The 21,140-nt window shown below is 44.6% G+C and overlaps 1 protein-coding gene across 3 annotated transcripts in view; it reads right to left on the bottom strand.

Annotated features, from left to right (window-relative positions):
- LOC117229120 (lachesin) overlaps window positions 1-21,140 on the bottom strand; it is a 593,951-nt gene that overhangs the window by 481,556 nt on the left and 91,255 nt on the right. Inside the window, exons 1-2 of one of the 3 annotated variants that reach the window (XM_033485305.2) lie at window positions 4,524-4,934; window positions 2,343-2,385 (exon numbers count right to left, since the gene is read on the bottom strand). The exons of the other annotated variants lie outside the window; for them this stretch is intronic. The gene's annotated coding sequence lies outside the window, so the exon portion shown is untranslated. Of the gene's footprint in view, window positions 1-2,342; window positions 2,386-4,523; window positions 4,935-21,140 lie in introns of those variants that run through there. 3 annotated transcript variants of the gene reach the window in all.

Genomic DNA, 21,140 nt, shown 5'->3' with positions numbered 1-21,140 from the left:
ATTATACAGAATATTATACAGAATAATATAGATTAGCCTTGTGTTTAAGGCTCGGTAGTTCTAGTGTTAATAATTATGCGAATTCTGACTTATGCGAATGCTATGATTCCGACCCACGCATTTGTTTATCTGGCTTACCGTTTCTGATTGTTTTCCTTTACGGTTACTGATTTTATAAAGATATTTCTAAGAGAAACCTTTAGGTACACTTTTTTATCGAAGCATGTATTATAATATAAATGATATGAAACTTAAATAAATCCAGTCTTGGCATTGTTACAGAATAATATAGATTAGTCTTGTTTAAGACTCGGTAGTTCTAGTGTTAATAATTTGGCATGCGTAGATTACATTTTCAGATCAAAGTCAAGATTTTCGTAAATCTGACTTATGCGAATGCTATGATTCCGACCCACGCATTTGTTTATCTGGCTTATCGTTTCTGGATGAATGCATCGTTAAACTGGAAGCGCAACGCTTGCAGTACGTTCTAAAAAAATTGAATCTCCGACGAGGTTGACTCGTGACGGGGATTTCTAGCGGTAATCTGTTGATTATAAATATTGTCCCGTTCTTTCAAACCGAAATTAAATTCTGTTCTTTCGTCGTCGATAGTTCCGAACATTGGTAACTCGATTATCCGGTTTATCAATACCAGAATTGTGCAAAACGATTTACCGTACAAATTAATAAAAGATGAAATCTGGCACGGTAATTAACGCGTTGGGCGCAGCGTTGGCCGCGCATGGTTTTGCATTAATTTTTAACTAGCTTTTGAAATTCATTTTTATTGCAACACATCGAGCGAACCGAATGTTGCCAGGATTTTTACAGTGCAAAGCAGTTGAATCAATATTTCCTGCAGTAAATTGTACTTTCCAATTTCCCGTTTCGCGAGTTAACGTGCGGAGCAACTGTTCCATTATCCGAACATTCGAGTCACTCTGCTCAGCCCGAATAACCAAAGTTCCGCTGTATTCGAGTAAACGTAGACAATATAAACGTGAACTTTCTTCTTCTTCGTAGATATTATTACAATCGGCAAGCACCTAATCATCGTAACTGCGAAGAGAATGCTGCAGCAAGCTGTTAAATCAGCGCGGAAATAAGTGAATCGCTCGAAATAAGAAAATCATGTTCCATAAATTCTTGCGAACCCTTAACCCCTTGCCGTACCATTATCTTCATGGTTACGGTGATAAGCACCTTCTCGATTCTGACAATTTCTTAGAAGAAAAACAAAATTTATACTTATTGCGTGTGTCTATATTTACTGGAATGATTAAATATCGATCACAAGAGAATAGAATTTTATATTCCGGCTTAAAAGAACGGAATAACATTCATAATTAACGGGATATTACTAGAAATCGAGAGAGTTTGATTCGTTAAAGTACGACAAGGGGTTTTAACCAATTAACTGTGTTTGACTAGTATACTCGTCATGGAAAAATGGCAGAATTTTGTGTCAGGACGACAAATAATCGTCGCGCGTAAAAAATAGCGACCATTGACAATTTAAATTGTAATTTTAGTGAAAACAAAATAATTATGTACTAAATATATAAAATATAAATTATATTTTATACAAATTTAAACAAATAAATAAATATAATATATATAATATAATAAATAATATAATAAATAATATAACCTTGATATAAATAAATTATATTTCATATATTATAAAGAACAAAATATAAGTTATTGTATATCAAATTTCAAGATGTTTAGAATATATATATAAATGACATAATTTAATTACATAACATAATAAATAATATATCCTTGATATAAATAAATTATATGTTATATATTATAAAGTACAAAATATAAGTTATTATATATCAAATTTCAAGATGTTTAGAATATATATATAAATAACATAATTTAATTACATAATATAATAAATAATATAATAAATAATATAACCTTGATATAAATAAATTATAATTTATATATTATAAAGTACAAAATATAAATTATTATATATCAAATTTCAAGATCTTTAGAATATTTTGAGGCGAAACCAAAACACGAAGGAGTTCGCAATGTTACAAAAATAAGATTCTCGCGACACGTATATGCGCGCGCGCTCGCACTCTAGAAAAAAAGAGGCGCCGCCGTTAACTGGTTAACAACGCGTCTCGATCAATTCGCGGGCGTCTCAACGATCGGAGCGCAAAAATGCGAACGAACAAGGAGCGTCGTAACTGGGGAATTCCCCTATCGAGGAATTACGTTCGTTACGTTCTTCGCTCGTAGTTCGCAAGCCCGGCGCAATTAGCGTAGCCGGCCGGGGTCTGTACCGTGGAAAAAATAATTGGCCATGGGGAACTTACCAGCGAAGCGGATAAGAGAACGGAAACCGGCGTAGCGACTGACCTGTAAAAGAAAACATTGTTATATGAAACGCTAAGGAAGCATCGGAGCGCGCGGCTGGGAAGAGGGAGAGTCGCATTGTTCCATGGGGACGGCGGGCGAGGGAGCGAGCGGATGGGAGCCGATGAGAAATAAAGGGCCGAACCCGGCAGGGAGGGAGGGCGGGGTGGCAGGATGGTCGGGCGGGTTGGTTGCCGGTAAAATACATCGAGCGGGTCGCAGCAGCACTTCTGGTCGAGCAGAAGGCTGGCGTGGACGTGAAGGGGATGACGACGATTCCTTAATGCAACTAGCAATCGTAACGTTTACCGGGTTGAGGGCGTACATCCCGTTCTTAGCGGCCGGCCATTCTGCCATCCGCCATTGAAAAGTGGCGAGCAGATTGCGACGAAAAGGGACATTATACCTGCGAGTGGAGCCATTGACAGAGATAGCGGTAAAGAAAAGACGGCTGCCGGCGTGGGCGAGAAGGGGACGTGAACGGGCCGGGAAGGGCCGAAACGGGGCCGAAGAGGGGGCCGGCCGGGGGGAGGAAACGTGTCTGAAAGGAGCGGAGATAAGAAGCTGGTAGAAGGAAAATGTCTAGGACGCCGGTGGAAACGAATAGAACGAGGTGTAGAGGAGAGAGAGAGAGTGGAAAGCGGCGTTGGGGTCGGTCAGGAAAAAAGAAGGAAAAGATGGCGCGCGCGCGTTCGCGGCCGGGTCCGAAACGGCGGGATATTTCTCGGTGGCGATGGTGGGGGGTAACAACGAACACGCCGCGATATTTTCGTCGGGTTTCTGGTCTTATTTCATAGGGAAGGAAAATACGGGAAGCATTATCTCGATATCGCTGCCCGGCAGGCGGGGGCGGGGCCTCGCAAAGGACGCGAGGCGTCTTTGAGGTTCCCCTTTCTTCCTTTATTTGACCGAGTCAAATGGAAAGGAGGAGATGATTTCTCTGTGCGAACAACGACCGTAAACGTTTGCCAGGCGTTCATTGTGGGCATCGTCTTAAGGGAGCTCTCTTTCTCTTTCTCCTTCTCTCCGCCTCTTCTCCTCTCTTTTTCATCTTCGTCGCTCGCTTTCTCGCTCGCTCGCTCGCTCGCCCGTTCCTCGAAGAGTGCTTAGCAGGCTACAAAGGAGGGAAATGCGAGAAAAGCTGTGAACACGGCTCGCCGCGTCCACCAGCTCCGATCCGCTCGGCTCCGTTCGCGAACAAGAAGAATAACCGAGCGTGAAGAACGGGCAAGCTGCCGCGGATCAACGCAAACGGGGAAATGAATGGGATTAAAGCGGTAAAGACGTTTTTCTCGGGGACGGTTTTATATTAAAAAGAAGGAGACATCTGGATACACCGAGATGTCTCGGCGCTCCGAGACGCCGGAAAATATTGGGCCGAACTAATTCTTGCGGTCTCCGGTGTTAAAAATACGGGAATCGTCGGTCGAGATCGGCCGCGTTTCTCTCGCCGGAATTTCGAGAGAGAAAATCGGAAGGCGATCGATCGTAGCTCGTTTCGACCGGTGAAACTTCTATTTTTGCTGCTCCAGGTGTTGCTTTTCGAGCAAATTTTTGTGCCGACGTATAGACGAAGGAGCAGAGGAGGATTTCGTTGTTAAAAATAATCTTGCTTCGGATAGTCGATGTTCAATGTGTCGTAGCTTCGCGAAAAAACATCGTACCGCGATCAACCTTGGCTCATTTTAGAGGCTGGAACTTCTACTTTCTCTCTTGTAAGTGTTTTGTTTCTAAATAAATTCTGCAACCAACGGACAACCGGAGAAGCGGAGCATGTTTACTTTTATAAAAAATACTGAACCTTGGTTCAAGATCGTCGATGTTTCTCCTGCTATAACTCCGCGAAAAAAAATCGTATCGCGATCAACCTTGGCTCATTTTAGAGACTGGAACTTCTACTTGCCCTCCCCTATAACTGCTTCTTATCAAATAAATTGCTTAATTAACGTAGATGCTGAGAAGCGAATGAAGATTTTCCTGTTAATAATACTGAATTTTCCATGAATGTTCCATGTTTAATCGGTCGTAACTTCGCGGGAAAATATCGAATGGCAATCAACGTTAGCCCGTTTTGAAGATTGGTATGTCTGCTTTGCCACAGCTAAGCGCTTCGCTTCATATAAATTATTTAACTAACGTACAAACGTAAAAACGAACAGAAGTTTCTCCTCGTCCCCATCACCTTCGCCAACGTGTCTTCGTCGCTCGCAGAGTCCAAGAAATCTTTCTCCATGTTCGAACCATCGTTGAGTGTAAAGAACAAAGTGCACTCTTCGCAACGAGTACGCGAAATGTGACGTGCGATTGTTTTGGATGGAACGGAACGGCGTGGAAAAGTCGTACGTCGAAATTCGTGGGGTCGTCGCAAAGAGTAGATTTCAAGTTCAAGAATTGGGCGCCGCTCGGTTTTCAGGATCGCGGAATCGTTTTGCGCGATGTGTATAAGGTGTGATGCACGCGCGACACCTCTGCCGTTTCCGGGCTGGGAACGTCTTCGAGACCGCGGGCACGCGTTTAGCCGCCGCTAGAATGCGTGGAACTCGAGAGAACGATGTCGGGCGTTCCTTCGAAACTCGAATGGACACGGGTGGAAACCGGCTTGCGACAACAAGAATTCCGTGGACGTTAACTGGATCTACTTATCCGCACTTCTGCGAGTTCGCCAACTTTCCGCCGGAAGCCGAAAACACGGGTGAACTCGATGCGTTTAGACTCCAGGCTGCTCCGGTCGGTGATCGAGGGCTTCGTTGCAACGATACAATATTATATACAATAATGTCTCCCTAGCGACCACTGGCTATTTAAATTATAATTTCAGCGAAAACAAAAACGTATTCTCAAATTTCAAGAATATTTAGAGCCCCTTTAGAATATTTCGAGCCCGATTCAACACGAAGGTATTTACATTGTTATAAAAATAAGAAGTATCACGTTGTCGGTGTTCGACGTGCAAAGTACGACGTCATTACGTATCGTTCCTTGCTTCGCCGAATGCAGTAATGTCTCCCTAATTGACGCTCAGATTGTCCACAAAAATGGACAATTTTGGAAGAGGAGATACGATTATTCGAGCCTTGACATAACCTTGACAATTCGTAACTATAAAAACGAACAATCGTATCTCCTCATCCCAAATTGTCCATTTTTGTGCACAATCTGAGCGTCGATTAGGGAGACATTACTGTACCACTCTACAGCAGCAATTTGAATTTTTAACTTTAACAAGTATTTGTTTTTCCCTGCGTTTTTCGCTTATTACGTATGCAGTATATGTTAACGTTAAGCGAGCAAGTAAATATTTTTATAAAACATATATTTAATATAAATATAAATAATTTCATAAAATAAAACCGTCCTTTCGATCCAATATTTTAACAGCGACGCTTACTCTGTGTTCGACGTGTATACTCGTCGTTGCTCGATTCTCGCGCCACATATAGGGTGCGCGCCCCGAAAAAAGGCGCCACAGCTGACTGGTTAACCCTTAAATGCATGATTTTTTGTTTTGAATTTTAAAAAATAGTTTCTTATAGGAATGTAGTTATAGGTTACGTAAAAAATAAATAAAAAAATCTAGGTAATAATATTGAGTATTTATTTTGAGAAAAATTTGTATGTAGACTTTTGGCAACAATATGCGTTTATTACTAAAATTATTGTAGACGTAAACAAATGGTCATGTATTTATATTATCTATTAGTATAGGAATTTTCACATTATATATAAATGAAATGCAGCAAAGCAATTGCGATTTTTGTTGTGACACAAAGCAACCTTGCATTTGATGCACTCGGTCCGTGAAAATCCTTCGCAACCTGAAAGTTATCACCCACCACATTCAAATGTCAAAAAACATACAACTTATTCGCCAAAAGTAACGTCAAGTCTTTTCTTTCACACATGGTCTATTATCAATTGTTATCAATGCGTGTTCGGAAACGCACATACTCAGGTTTCTGAATAAAATTAAGTGTAACTGGAACGTAGACAATTGGCAACAATATGCATTTAAGGGTTAACGGATAATTGATATTTTTCCTCTCGCCGTGCGTAAAACAATTGTTAACGGTACGCGCCGGTTTTTATTCGACGTAACGCAATTACGCCGCATTAAGCGAGAATTAATTTCATACGAATAGAATTTCGTTCGACCGGAAGCTACCGTTCAAATTTGTTCTCGCGATTTTTATTAGCCGCGAACACATGGGAATGAGGTTGAATTTTATGAAGTCCGTGGAATAATTGAATTGCTCCGGGAGCGATGGTCACTGTATTCACGGCGGAACCGACCGAATCCTCAGGGCTCCTTCAGATCGAAAACGAAAAGTTTATTAAATCTCGTCAGAGTGTAACGCGTCCGCCAGATCGCGCAACAATAGGGGCCGGATAATTCGAGCGTGAAGCTATGCCGGGAATGCAGAACGAAAGTTGCTTTTACGGGCAGCCTTTTTTCCCGTGAAAAATCGATCGGGAATGCGGGACGTGTAGGCGCGCGGTTAATGCGTCTGACCATTACCGGCCGTTTCTACTTGTTGGGAACACGAGCGACGTTATCTGTCTCTGATCGCGGCGAGCCGATAGAAGACAATCGAACAGGTAAAGAGACGAAACGATGCTGTAACACTGACAGCGCTAAACGAGCCACGCCGGCAGGCATAGATCGAGACGAGCGTTCCTCTCGAAATCGTTTCGCGATTTTTCGAACCTCGATTCTCGGGAAATTGTTAAATGTTTTATCGTCGTGTTTCGTACATTTAACACGGGAATGGCGGACTTATCTGTATCTGTTTCTGTATATATGTCCCAAAAATGTCTTGCAATCCAGAAATGGGAGGTTCCTGAGGTCATTTGAAGCAACTTTTTCCTTAGCGAAAATGCAATCCGCGGCTTCCTTCTTTCTGCTGATTTAAATAGCATGCGCATACAGGAAACCCCAAAATTATGTTATTTCCGAGAAATTACAGATTCCTGAGGTCATTCGAAATAACTTTTTCCTTTACAAAAAATTTCTCCGAGGCATCGTTTACGAGTTATTAACGAAAAACACTGACCAATAAGACGCGAGCTCGGCTGGCGTAAGGCGGCGCAGGTAACGGGCGCGCGAAGCCTAGTTCCGCTCATTGGCTCGCCCGTCTCGCGCCGGCTGAGCTCGCCTCTCATTGGTCACCGTTTTTCATTAATAACTCGCAAACGAAGCCACGGATTGCATTTTCGCTAAGGAAAAAGTTTCTTCAAACGACCTCAGGAATCTCTCATTTCCGGTTCGCGAGATATTTTTGGGACACTTTGTAGAATAATCAGAGTTCAATTTCATCCTGTCACGAACACGTAAGAGTTTCAATGCAGAACATCGGTGCACAGAAGTTATAGATAAGATCTAATAATTATAATTATATTTATCAATCTATTTCAACGTATTGTTTAAGATATTCCTTCTAGATACGTTAGTTTGATTAGTTTTCGGGCATAATTAACTTTACTTTTATCGAGCAAGACATATAGAATTAGTTAATTCGTACAAAAATAGACAAAATAAAAGGAACAAAAATATATTGAAATGCAATCTCGCCCTCTGAGCGTTAACCTCGACAATTTTCGCGTTTCCGTTGCTCGAACACTTCCTCCAGGGAACCGAAAAGAAGCTCGCAGCTCGCGAAGGAAGATTCGTTTGCGACACAATTGATTGTCGGTCGCGCGTTCCGGGACTAATTAAGCGAATTAATTCACCGGGAAATAATATTGTGGCCTATCTCTCGCGGTTTCGCCCGGCGTCTTGGTGAAGAAAGCGCCGGGCTCCGGCGACCGAAAACGCATCCGTCTCGGCGAAGACGGGGGCCCCGTTCTTCCGCGAGGCGTTGTTTCATGGGGAAAGCGTCGTCGCGGAGCCGCCTCGGTTACCTGGAATTAAAATGAGGTTGCCCGCACCGCAACTACCGCAGTTACCCGCAGTGTCTCCTCGGGAATTCCGAGGTTACGCTCTTACGGGCTCCCAGCAGGCGTGTGATCGCCGACTTGTGGACACTGAGAACACTTTGGCAAGTTTGTAGCGGCGGTCTTAACGAAGCGAGACCTACTGCAGCACCGAGACCTCCGGCCCACCATAGCTTTCGAGTTAAGACTGCCCCTTTATAGTGCCCCGTTTCGCGTGTGTGAACTCGCAACGGTTCGTTTGTCTCTCCCTGTCTCCCTCTCCCCGTCTCTCTTTCTCCTCGCCTCTCTCTCTCTCTTTCTCTCTCTCTCTCTCTCTCTCTCTCGCGCGCGCGCACGCTAACTCTGTCGGTCCACGTCGGGCAATCTCTCCCGATAAATTCTGTGTAACTGGAACCGGTGATCGGCGTGCCGCGTGAAAATTAATCGAACGTAAATCCATTTCGGTGCAAAACTATGTACACGCGGCACAACGACCCCGGCTCGAAGTATTCGATCAGAATTGTCGGCGTAATTAACGGAGGAATTATTCGCATTGCCGCGCGAACGGAACAGCGTCGGCGCCGCAGCGAGCGACGAAGAAGTACGGTTATCGTCGAAAAAGAATACGGTCGGGAAATGTTGCCGCGGCGATGCCAGGGTGATGCTCCGGCCGGGTGCTGTCGGGAAAGCCTTCTTCGCGTCGCGCTCCCAAATGAGGCGAACAGCGGTTTTAATCGGCTTTGGATCCAAACGAAACACCGGTTTATCGGACATCCACTGCATTTTAATCAGATTTTCAAACATCGGGACAAGCAGATTTCCCGGCGTTAACGTCTCCGGGCTAATGAAACGTTGCGCCCCGGTCCAAGTACTTCATCCTCAAACGTATTATATCCACTTTGACCTTTTCTGTTCGGCGGCTTAGTGTCCCCGGCTCTCGACCGCTCCCTTCAGCCCTCTGTTACGCGGCGCGTATTTCAATTAGATTTTAATTAAAAATCTACGACACGGTAATCCAGACGCGGGCACGAATCAGTCGCCGGGCCCCGGACGACCTTTTCCGTAACTAACGAGTTCCCGATCCGAACCGGGAAACGAAAGGGGCGCCGGAGCACCCGGTTCCATTGCTCGGGCCGAATCGGGTGGCCGAATTTTTCGAGCCGGCCGACGTTCGTTCGTTTTGTAATTTCGAATTTATTTGTATGCGGGTAACACGAGACTGTTAACTGTAACGTGTAACAGGAGACGACACGAAAGCGATCGCGCGGCTATGATTATAAAAGAGTTAGGCGAGGCGATGCGCGCGCGCGAAACATTTTCGATTCTATCTTCCGCGGTTCTACGCGGCGCACGGAACATCGACAAAGCAACCGCATTCTATTTACCCTCGCGCGAGCTTCGCCCTCGCGGCGGCTCACCATTTTATTGCCTCGATTTTCCTCGCTCCGTAATTCTGTCGGCGCCGCGAGGGACACGCGGCCCGATTCAAGAAAAATTAATCGAAACACCGCCGCGGCCCGTGATTCCACATCAACGCGCGCCGTCTGCGTATCCACCGGCCCGTTATTCAGAGACGTCGATGGCCCGCGATGCCAATAAAATCCCGTATTCTTCGTCAATTTCAACGTCCACTTGAACGGCTTCTCTCCCCCATCGTTTGCATATCGATCGAACTTTATGCTGATTCGAGAACTTCCGCGATTCCGATTTCTTTGCTGGCCGGATGTTTTGTGTTACTTGCTCGCGCGAACCAACCGCTTGTTGGCAAATTAATAACGACACGCCGTGTCGTTGCGGCGCGATTTAACTCTTCGATTGCCGCGCGAACGATCGCGAAAGTTGCACAGAATCGAGGCATTTCGTTCGAACGAAGTAAACGTGGGCCGGCTAGAGTTTATTTTGACTCCATTGTTTCTTTTCGTTTTTTATTTATCATTTAGTCTGTAACGTGTTGTTTGAGGTTGCAACGGAAGGACACAGGGTGTTTGTAAAACTCAACTGGACTTTATTGTGCGTGGTGCACGGATGACGCGCGGTGCGGATGTTCGGCGGAATAGTTAACAAGAAGAAGAAGCTTGTGTGCAGTTTCTTGCCTCCGTTATTTATATTCTTTCCCCCAAAAAGGCCACGCCTTTTTGGGAGACTTGCTGTCTTTCTTTTACCCCCGTCCAGTTTGGCGAGTGAGACAGCTATCGTCCACCTGCAAGCGGAGGTGATAAAAAAATAAAGGAACAAAGCAATTTCCGGTGCTTGCAAACGTCAAGGACGTTTTCTCTCCTCCGAAACCTTGGCATCTGCAAGCGGACAGTTTTAATGGTTATTACGATCGCCGATCGTGTGCCGCTACAAGTCGAAGCGAAGTGAAGTCGACTCTTCGTGATGTCACAGTGTTATTTCACTGGACAGTGGATTTTTATGCGAAAGGAATGCAATAATTTCTCTCGAAAATGTCAAAGTTCGGGTTTCTATAAATTTCCCTGTGCTGTCAAGATTATTTATATACGCAACGCGAATTCCCGGATGACAATGTAAAATGCAGCGATATCTCCCTAATTCGCGCTCAGATTGCGCATATAAATGGACAATTTGGGGAGAGGAGATACGATTATTCGAGCCCTGTAGTTATCGTTTTTGTAGTTGCCCATTGTCAACAATTATAAGAACGATTCGCAAGGCACGAATAATCGTATCTCTTCTTCCCAAATTGTCCATTTTTGTGCGCAATCTCAGCGCGAATTAGGGAGAAATTACTGTAGTCACTTATCAAAGTCCGCTTGTCTCTTATTGGTCGGTGTTTTTCGTTAATAACTCGTAAACGAAGCCGCGGATTGCATTTTTGCTAAGGAAAAAGTTACTTCAAACAACCTCAAGATCCTCCTATTTCCCGATTATGAATGACTTTTGGGTCACCCTATAGTTACAGTATCCTATACGGCACAGTACAGTAAATTCTTCCCAATTTTCCTTCAATTTGCAAACAAAAATGGATAATTTGGGAAGAGCAGATACGATTTTTCGAACCTTGCGCCTCGTTTTTATAGTTGTTGACAATCGGCGGTTATAAAAACGAGTAATCGAGTCATCGAATAATCGTGTCTCCTCTTCCCAAATTGTCCATTTCTGTTTCCAGACTGAGCGAAACTTAGAGAGAATTTATCGCACTTTGAACTACTTAATGAAGATCAACGTCTACCACAAAATATAATCGTTAGAAAGGAGGAAAACAGCAGCGAGCCGTCGCTAATGTCCCGAGGATCGATGCGTCATTGAACATGAAATAAAAGCAACATTGTTTGAAGCGTGCTCGTTTATTCGAAAGTAAATATTTCGCAGGCACGATATCCCGTCGGATACCGCTAGGTTAATGTTATATCGGCAAACATAAGTATCCTGCTATTATGCGGGCAACGTACCAGAAAACATTAACAACTGCAATGAACGTTAAATCCTCGGACCTTCAATTCCCTGTATAAATAGTTTCCATGTTGTATTATCATATTTTCACAACCCAGGGAGAGGAAGAGATAGAGAAAGAGAGAGAGAGAGAGAGAGAGAGAGAGGTGCTGAAGCTGAAGTTGTTAATAAAACATTTATTCGACGCATTGAACAAAGCATTTATACATGAGAGCAATAAACTCGTCGGAATAAAATCCAGAATATTCACTGATGAAAATGCGGAGTAGATGAGACGTCATCTTCTTGAGTCGAATAATCGCGAGACTCGAATAATCGCGTCTCATCTTCTCGAATTGTCCATTTCTGTCCAAGCTGAGGGACAATCGGAGAGAATTTACTGTATTTGGGAACCACATCGAACGTGGAACGCGTTATTCTGTAATGCAAATATAAACTATTCAACCTTTTTTTTTTAAATTTATTTATTTAACGTCGCATCTGTTTAATAGCAATTAGCTTGTGAAATAACATTTGTAGGTTGTATGTAGTGTGGTATACAATATTATTATTTTATAATATTATATATATATATAATATTAATTAATGTATATTATTAATATATATATAATATTTATATAATGTTATTATTATTTTTTTAACCTAGACTTCTTATACTACTATATAATTTCGCTAAACAATTTGGTTTCTTCTAAGTACGACATAACATTTTCTGTTTGTTCGTAGTTGTCCAAACATTCTTTGATGGCATTGAGCATTTTCACTTTTTTCTCTAATATTGTTATACACTGGACATTCAATTAGGACGTGCTCAACTGTAAATTCAGTGTTACCATTCAATCTTGTTCGCAGCAGTTCGACCTACGTTGCGTCGTAATAAATTGCATTCAATTATCGTTCGCGATATTTGGTCCAACATGTTCTACAACAAGAGTCGAACAAATTGGAAAACGAGTTGATCAGCTTTCGGCGTTGTCACCGGTCGGGCGAGTGCCACTTTTATATAGAAGAATCGAAAAATTATTTAACGCATTCGGGGTCCGGCGGCGGTTACACAGGCGGGCCATAAGAGTGCTCGAGATCGATGGCCGGCAATTCCAGCCACTCGATGCTAAATCACGGCCGGTGCTGAATGCGCAACCTGTCCCGCGGTGAGCCGGTTATGACATCGCGAGGCGGAAAATCCGCGCGCGATGTCAAGCATTTCACCGAAAAAAGTCCGGCATTCCGCGAATTCACACGACGGTATTTAGCCCGGCGGTTTCCGATACCGATCCGCCCGCGGATCGCTGGAACGAAGGAGCGCGAAATTTTCCGGCAGAGAGATCGGCGCGGATTTCCGATCGGAAACGGCGCCCAGCCATTCCTCGGATTCCTGGACGCTTCGCGGATGTTTGACCGTTCCGTCCATTGGAATTGGCTGAACCGTCGCGATTATCGTCCGGCAGGTTCGCTAATTCCAGCAGTTATCGCTCCCGGGCTCCGATCGGGTTTTAACTGTCCGACCGAACGCTATTAAGATCGCGCGAAATTATCCGCGCGAGCAGGCGACGGACTTTGTTAACGCTTTATTTATCGGACGGCTTCTCGCCGAGCGAACTATTGTAAGAGCAGCTCGATGGTTCTTCAGTTTAACCCTTTGCACTCGAGAAGCCATTTCAACTGTAAATCTAAAGTAATTTTTCCGGCTCACCGTATGTCCATTTTACTATATATGACAGAGCGCATTTTATGCGTACGAAATTGAGTCTTGCGACTCATGCAACGGTTACACCTTTAACAATTTTTTAAATCGAAACTTTATTAATGTAAGAATTAGTTTGGAACGTGATACAAAAATTTTAGCGGCGCCTCGGAGTGTAAAGAGTTAAATAATAATCTCGAAACAACTTGTTGCGTTATACCAGTTTAAACAATTTGATGGCTTATGGATGGGTTTATTGCAGTTAGTGTACAATTTTTCAGGAAATTCTTAACCGTTGATCCTCGTTTTTAAAAGAATTATTAGGGGACTGCCGGTAGATTAAGTATTAAATCGAATTCGATACGTTCCTACTTTCATCAGGGACGTAGGATCTATATCAGTCCCTTAAATGATCCGTGAAATTAGAGGATCTTGGCGAAAATTACTTATCGTTTCTATCCGTTAATTGAATGATTCGCTAACTCGCGCAGTTTTTCTTATTCGGTAGAAAGTGAAGAAATAGGTCCGAGAAAACGGCGCACAAAATACTTGATTTGGACGCGATTTAACTTTTCGCGCGATTTACGCGAATCTGTGACCGTCACAGGTTGCTCACTTTGAGGGTTTAAATGTTTCGATTTTTTCGTGTAGAAGAGCAGTGTAAGTTCCCTGCTCGAGTAAAAGACTAGCCGTTTCCAGGCGAGAAATACAGTAAATTCTCCCCAATTGACGCTCAAATTGTACACAAAAATTTGGGACAATTTGGGAAGCGGAAATACGATTATTCGAGTCTTGCAACTCATTTTTACAATTGTTGGCAATCGGTGACCATAAAAACGAGCCGCAAAGCTCGAATAATCCCTTCTTCCCAACTTGTCCATTTTTGTGTACAATCTGAGCGTCGATTAGGGAGAATTTACTGTAATCGGTCTGTCGCGAAGAGCCGGCTCTCGTAGAAATTTTGCAGCGATCGACAGAAATCGGTGGCAATTCTGTGGAGAAGAAAAGCGACCGGGAAGAGAATCTTTTTTACGATGAAACGCCGAAGAACGCTGGGTTTCGGAAAAATGGAGTCACGCGTGGTGTCGCGGCGCGGAGGACAACGTCTGGTCTGAGAACAATCAAGGCTGCTTGACAAACAAGTAGGAAACACTGGGGACAGCTTAATAGCAATATTGGTCACTGTTAACTATACGGTCGTAATTAGAGCCGTGGCTATTGGTATTCTGAGGGATTCCTGAAGCTAAAGCCCCGCAACAGCGTGCAGCGCGACATAATTTACCGAAATAGCTGTACGATCGCGGCCGGCATACCTTTGATAACGTCATTAAATGCACATTCTGCGGCATGGACCCGGTCCTCGGCCAATTTTCCGCGATGACAAAGGGTGAGCACGGAATTGGGATCCCAGCGGGATTACATCAAGATCTTCTGGGAGCGTCTCTCTCCCTCTGTCTGTCTGTCTGTCCCTCTCACTCTCTCTCTCTCTCTCTCCCTCTCTCTGTCTGTCACTCTCTGCCTGCCTGTCTGTCTGTCACTCTCTTTCTGTCTGTCTGTCACTCTCTTTCTGTCTGACTGTCTGTCTATCTGTCTGTCACTCTCTTTCTGTCTGTCTGTCTATCTCTCTGTCTGTCTATCTGTCTATCTGTATCTCTGTTTCTCTCTCTCTCTCTCTCTCTGTCACTCTCTTTCTGTCTGTCTGCCTGTCACTCTCTCTTTGTCAGTCTGTCTCTATGTCTGTCTATCTGTCTGTTTGTATCTCTCTCTCTCTCTCTCTCTCTCTCTCTCTCTCTCTCTCTCTGTCACTATCTGTTTGTCTGTCTGTCTGTCTTTCTCTCTCTTTCTCTCTCTCTCTCTCTCTCTCTCTCTCTCTCTCTGTCTGTCTGTCACTCTCTTTTTGTCTGTTTGTCTCTCTGTCTGTCTGTCTGTCTATCTTGTCTGTCTTCCTGTCTATCACTCTCTGTCTATCTGTCTGATGTCTGTCTGTCTGTCTGTCACTCTCTGTGTGTCTGTCTGTCTCTCTGTCACTCTCTGTGTGTCTGTCTGTCTGCCTGTCTGTCTCTCTGTTTGTCTGTCTGTCTACCTATCTATCACTATCTGTCTGTCTGTCTGTCTGTCTATCTGTCTGCCTGTCTCTCTGTCTGTTTGTCTGTCTGTCTATCTGTCTGTCTGTCTCTCTGTCTGTCTGTCTGTCTCTCTCTCTCTCTCTTTCTTCCTCTTCATCGCGCCATTCCAGTCATCCCGTATTACATCGAGTTTCGCGAGAATTTCTTTCGGTGGAAACTCGATTATGCGATCTTTGCGGACGATTTGCGAAGCTCCGGGTAAACGACGCCGAAACATCGACGTCTTATTGCGACGGAGGCAACGCGGGCGGCTTCAGAAAATGAAACGTTCGAGCGAATTCGCCAACGAACGCGGATCCGTTGGTCCCGCTATCGGGTTACCCGGCAGTGTCGTTTGCGCGCTGATTCGGGCTGCTCCCGTTTCCCACCGCATAACAGCCGTTTCCCTTTCGTTTGTTTACCATTCCGGGCGAATGCGCGAATTGGTTGCCCCGGGGCACGGAAAATCCTTCGGAAGATCACGTAAATTCGATGTTCTTTTTATAATCGATTTGTAGGAACTTGCAACGAGACGCTACTGTTACGAACAATGTGTCGCGCTGTTACAAACAATATACAGTAAATTCTTCCTAATTGACGCTCTGATTGTGCACAAAAATGGACAATTTTAGAAAAGGGGATACGATTATTTGAGCCTCGCGGCTCGTTTTTGTAGTTGTTGACAATCTTTAACTATAAAAACAAGCCGCGATCGTATCTCCTCTTCTAAAATTGTTCAGTTTTGTGAACAGTCTGAGCGTCAATTAGGGAGAATTTATTATGCCGCTTTACTATAGAATTTGTTATAAGATTATATGGAGATTATAAGATTATACTCGTTAAACTTAAAATGGAGATAATTAAAGATTTTGCAAAATTAGCAGTAAACAAAATAGCAATGCCACTGATAATGCGAAGCAAAATTTCGATTATAAGATCGCATAAGAATGAAAAGGAACGACAGAAAAATAAAGAGCAGCATGAACAAGAAGAGGAAAGCCTCCTAGAAAACAAGAGGAAGCGCGAACGTAAATATTGCAAAATTGCAGAAATTATTGTGAACCCACGTGAATAGAATAAAATTGCAAAAGTACGGTATAAATAGGGACCGTGCTCGGCGTAAAATTGAAACGATCATAAACGCGCGTGGCTACGATAAAATTGTAAATGCACGGCGCAAATGTATCCGTAGAGATAAAGGTTGCCAGCGAAATTTATTCGAACGCGTAGTTAAAAATTGCATGAAAATTCTCTTATGAAAATAACAAAAATTAATGTAATCTTCGCTGACATACAGAATATCGGCGGACGGAAATTCGGCGTCGAGCGAAAACATCGACGTCGAAACATAAATATCCCGCGGAGCAAGAAATATTGAACGTGCGCGCACTTCCGCGCAAAATGAATTATCCAATCGTGCGTCATTTCGATTGCGATGTATCAGACTTTTATCAACAAAATCATCCATTAACGATCTCGTTCGTCCAAATTAAGTGAAATCGTCCGATTTCCGTCCTGTCGGACGTTGAAGCTGCGAAGCATTCCGCGTTCGCTGTGCTAGCAATTCGAGTCCCGAATTTCGCGTTTACTCTTCGACCGAGTATTTATTTTCATCCCGCGAAGATTTCCGGACGACGCGATCGGGGAACGGAATTTCGAAAAAGAGAGAGCCGTAAACCGCTCGCGCCCACGAAGAAGCTCTCTTGCTCATAACGACGTCGAGAATATTGCACACGTTTGAATTTCTAAAGACGCCGAGAAGAATATTGCATGTCTGAATTTCTAAAGACGCCGTAGGTCAAGTTTCTATTTTTATTCGCCGAGGAGATTGTCTTCGCGTCGGTATTAAAAATATAATAATGCAGAAAATTGGAACCGCACGCGCGCGGTTAATTCTTATTTTTAGAAGTAAAGGCGAGCCGGTTTTTTAATTTATAAAGATGCTCGAAGGGATTAACGAGGTTGAAAAGGGAAAGGGAGTGTTCGAGAAGCGAGCACACCTGGCTGGCTCGGCTTACGGAGCACGTAGTGTCGCAGTCGAGGCTGACCTACATATAAGCCGCACCACGCTCTGATCCAGACCCCCATTCCCCTGCGTCAGGCCACTGTTAGAAGAAACGCGGCTGCCTATTTCCATGCGGTCACAAGAAACGCGTCTTCTCTCTCTCTTTTTCTCTCGCTTTCCCGCTTTCTCTCGCTCTCTCTCGCTCTCTTGCTCTCCCGCTCTCTTTCTCGCTCTCTCTCGCTTTCTCTCACTCTCTCTCTCGCTCTCTCGCTTTCTCTCACTCTCTCTCGCTCTCTCTCTTGCTCTCTCTTTCTCCCTCTCTCGCTCTCTCTCTTGCTCTCTCTTTCTCCCTCTCTTGCTCTCTCTCGCTCTCTTGCTGTCGCGCTCTCTCTCGCTCTCTTTCTCTTTCGCACTCTTTCTCTTTCTCTCTCTCGCTCTCTCTTTCCCCCTCTCTCGCTCTCTTTCTCTCGCTCTCACTCTCTCGCACTCTTTCTCCTTCTCTCGCTCTCTGGCTCTTTCACTCTCTCTCTCTTTCTCTCTCTCTCGCTCTCTCTTTCTCTCTCTCTGTCTCTTCTTCGCTTCCCTCTCTCTCATTTTGTCTCTTTCTTTCTCTCTCTTTCTCTTTCTCTGTCACCTGCACTAAATCTACTTCAACGGCAATCAGAGAAAGAGAGAGAGAGATAGAGAGAGAGAGAGAGTCCGAAATTATAATAGACACGATACATATTCGACGTCCACCGCCGCCGTCGACGCTGCAAATCGTTGGATTATGCAAGTCGCTCTCTGCCCCCGGCCACGATATTTCTGTATTTACTCCGAAGGCGACGGCGGAACTTTGACAAATACACCGATAAACAGTCGGAATCCTCTGAAATACTCGGCTATCGCACGCTTAGCCGGCAAACGTTCGATTATCCTGCGAGTAATCGGCCGACGCGGGATCTTTGCGCGTTCGGAAACCCGACCGCCAGGATTAGCCTCTAAGGACACTTTCGCAAAACCTGAATTTCTTCTTAATATCGCTGCTCGATTTTTCGCTACATCGAGAACCGTTTATTCAGCGAAATGCCAGCGATTCGCAGTGTTTCCGCGCGACGATGGTGATCGACCTGACCTGTCCATCGTTCCCGCGCCCTTCGCTTCGGAGTCCTGAAAAATCTCCATTTGTCAGAGGAACGACTTCTAATCGCTGCTGATTAATTCTTTAAAGTTCTTTCTTTCTTTTTAATTCTTTGGAAGGACCGGTTTTCTTCGCGAAACGCGGCGACCGATTTTAGCAGCGGTTCCGCGCGCTAATATTTAATCAACGCGCGTATATTATTTGTGATCGAAGCGGAACGAGCAGGATTCACGGGACCGCTAGGATTAGTTTATAAGGATACTTTCGCAAAGCCTGAATTTCTTCTTAACACTATGGCACCACGCTGGTGCTATGCAAAAGCTATCTGTTGTACGCCGGTGGTACCACTTTGGTGCTATTTTAAAAAACTGAAGTAACATTTGAACTATATTTCTTGGGTGATAAAAGCAGCAAACTAACTATAGCATTGTGCTTATTTAACTAAGTATTAAGTACGAAAATTCTTGGATGACTTATCTTAATTTTAGGAATTTATATTACCGCCATCTTCGAAATTTTTTTAAAAATCTAAAATTTCCAAGCTGTTACGCCGGCGTCAAACAAAAGAATCATATCTAAGATCTGCGGACGGCATAGTGTTAATACCGCTGGTCGATTCGTCGCTACATCGAGAACGTTTTACTCAGCGAAATGCCAGCGATTCGCAGCGTTTCCGCGCGACGATGTTAATCGATCTGTCCATCGTTTCCGCGCCCGTCGCTTCCGAGATCTGGAAAATCTCCATTTGTTAAAGAAACTACAGTAATGTCTCCCTAATTGACGCTCAGATTGTCCACAAAAATGGGCAATTTTGAAAAAGGAGATTGTTCGAGCCTTGTGGCTCGTTTTTTATGGTTATCAAGCAAGGCTCGAACAATCGTATCTCCTCTTCCAAAATTGTCCATTTTTGTGCACATCCTGAGCGTCGGTAAGGGAGACATTACTGTACTTCTAATCGCCGCTGATTAATTCTTTAAAGTTTCTTCCTTCTTTCTTTTCAATTCTTCGGAAGCACCGGTTTGCTGCGCGGCGACCGATTTTAGCAGCGGTTCCGCGCGCTAATATTTAATCAACGCGCGTATATTATTCGTGATCGAGGCGGAACGCGCAGGATTCGCGGGTGCGCTAGGATTAGCCTCTAGGGTCACTTCCGTGTCCCGTTGAACCGGAATTTGTTGCCGCGAAATGAGAATGTTAATCGCGGCGACCGATTAGCAGTATTTTCGCGACGCCGCGCGGCGGCACGGCGCATAATGTTTAATCGACGCGGCCATAATTCCGACGCTCCGGAAACCGAACGGCGGCAGATTCGATAACGATTCCGGGGGTACGGTGAAAAATATTCCGGGCAAACGGGCTCGGTGAAATAACGTATCGGCTAGTATCGGTAGCCGGTGAATAGGAGAACGTGATCATTAAACGAAGCTGAACGGGCACCGTAAAAAGCAATATCGCACAAAGCAGGGCGAGAGTGAGCAAGGCAGAGAAATCGACGTTATGTGACGTTCGATTCAATAGGATCGTCTGTCGCAGTACAGTCTCCAAGGATTTTAGTACGGATTATTCCAGTACCTGTCGTTCAGTCACGGTACGGCTGCCGACAAAGGAACCGATCGATCGGAGCCCCCCTCGCGATCTTTTTTTCCCCTCTGCCCTTCCTTCTTCCTCTCTCATCCTCTCTCTCTCTCTCTCTCTCTCTCTCTCTCTCTATGTCTCTTTCTCTCTCTCTCTGTCTCTTTCTTTCTCTCTCTCTCTCTCTGTCTCTTTCTTTCTCTCTTTCTCTCTCTCTCTGTCTCTCTCTTTCTCTCTCTCTCTGTCTCTCTCTCTCTTTCTCTCTCTCTGTCTCTTTCTTTCTTTCTCTCTCTCTCTCTCTGTCTCTTTCTTTCTTTCTCTCTCTCTCTCTGTCTCTTTCTCTCTCTCTTTCTCTCTCTCTCTCTCTGTCTCTTTCTTTCTTTCTCTCTCTCTCTCTCTCTCTCTCTCGCTTGCTCATTCTTTTTGTCTCTCCATACTCTTTCTCTCTCTCTCTCTCTCTCTCTCTCGCGCGCGCGCGCTCTTTCTCTCTCCGCATTCTCTGATCGTAAATCGCGAACGAACGGCTCCCAAGCGGGCCGGTCGATGATCGAGAAAGTTTCGCAGATTGTTCCCGCGTGTTTGTCTGTTCTCGCCTCGGAACACGTTGATCATGCTCCTCTTCAAATAAAGTGTCCGCGTTCTGATATCGGGGACGGGACGTGTGTCGCGTTCAGCCGACGGTGCCGTACGACGAGTCGACCGACAAACACTTGCCAGTCTTCCATTTTATTCGCGACACACGTCGCCGGGCCGCACGCCCCCGCAATCCTCTCCTCTCTGATATCGCGTGTCTTCGGCTTCGATTTCGTTCGACGACCTCTCTCCGCAGGCGTTAACCGGCCGCGAAACCACCCTTCTTTCGCTTAACCTCGTTAGAACGCTATAATCCTTTACCGCGATTGCTGTTATTCGCTGAAGCTTGGAACCGGGAACACCGTGTTCGTCTCT

The sequence above is a fragment of the Megalopta genalis genome, chromosome 7 (genome assembly GCF_051020955.1).
Source record: "Megalopta genalis isolate 19385.01 chromosome 7, iyMegGena1_principal, whole genome shotgun sequence".
NCBI lineage: Eukaryota > Metazoa > Arthropoda > Insecta > Hymenoptera > Halictidae > Megalopta > Megalopta genalis.
The sequence above is the reverse complement of the archived record's forward strand: the minus strand, read 5'-3'. Positions and strand labels throughout refer to the sequence as shown.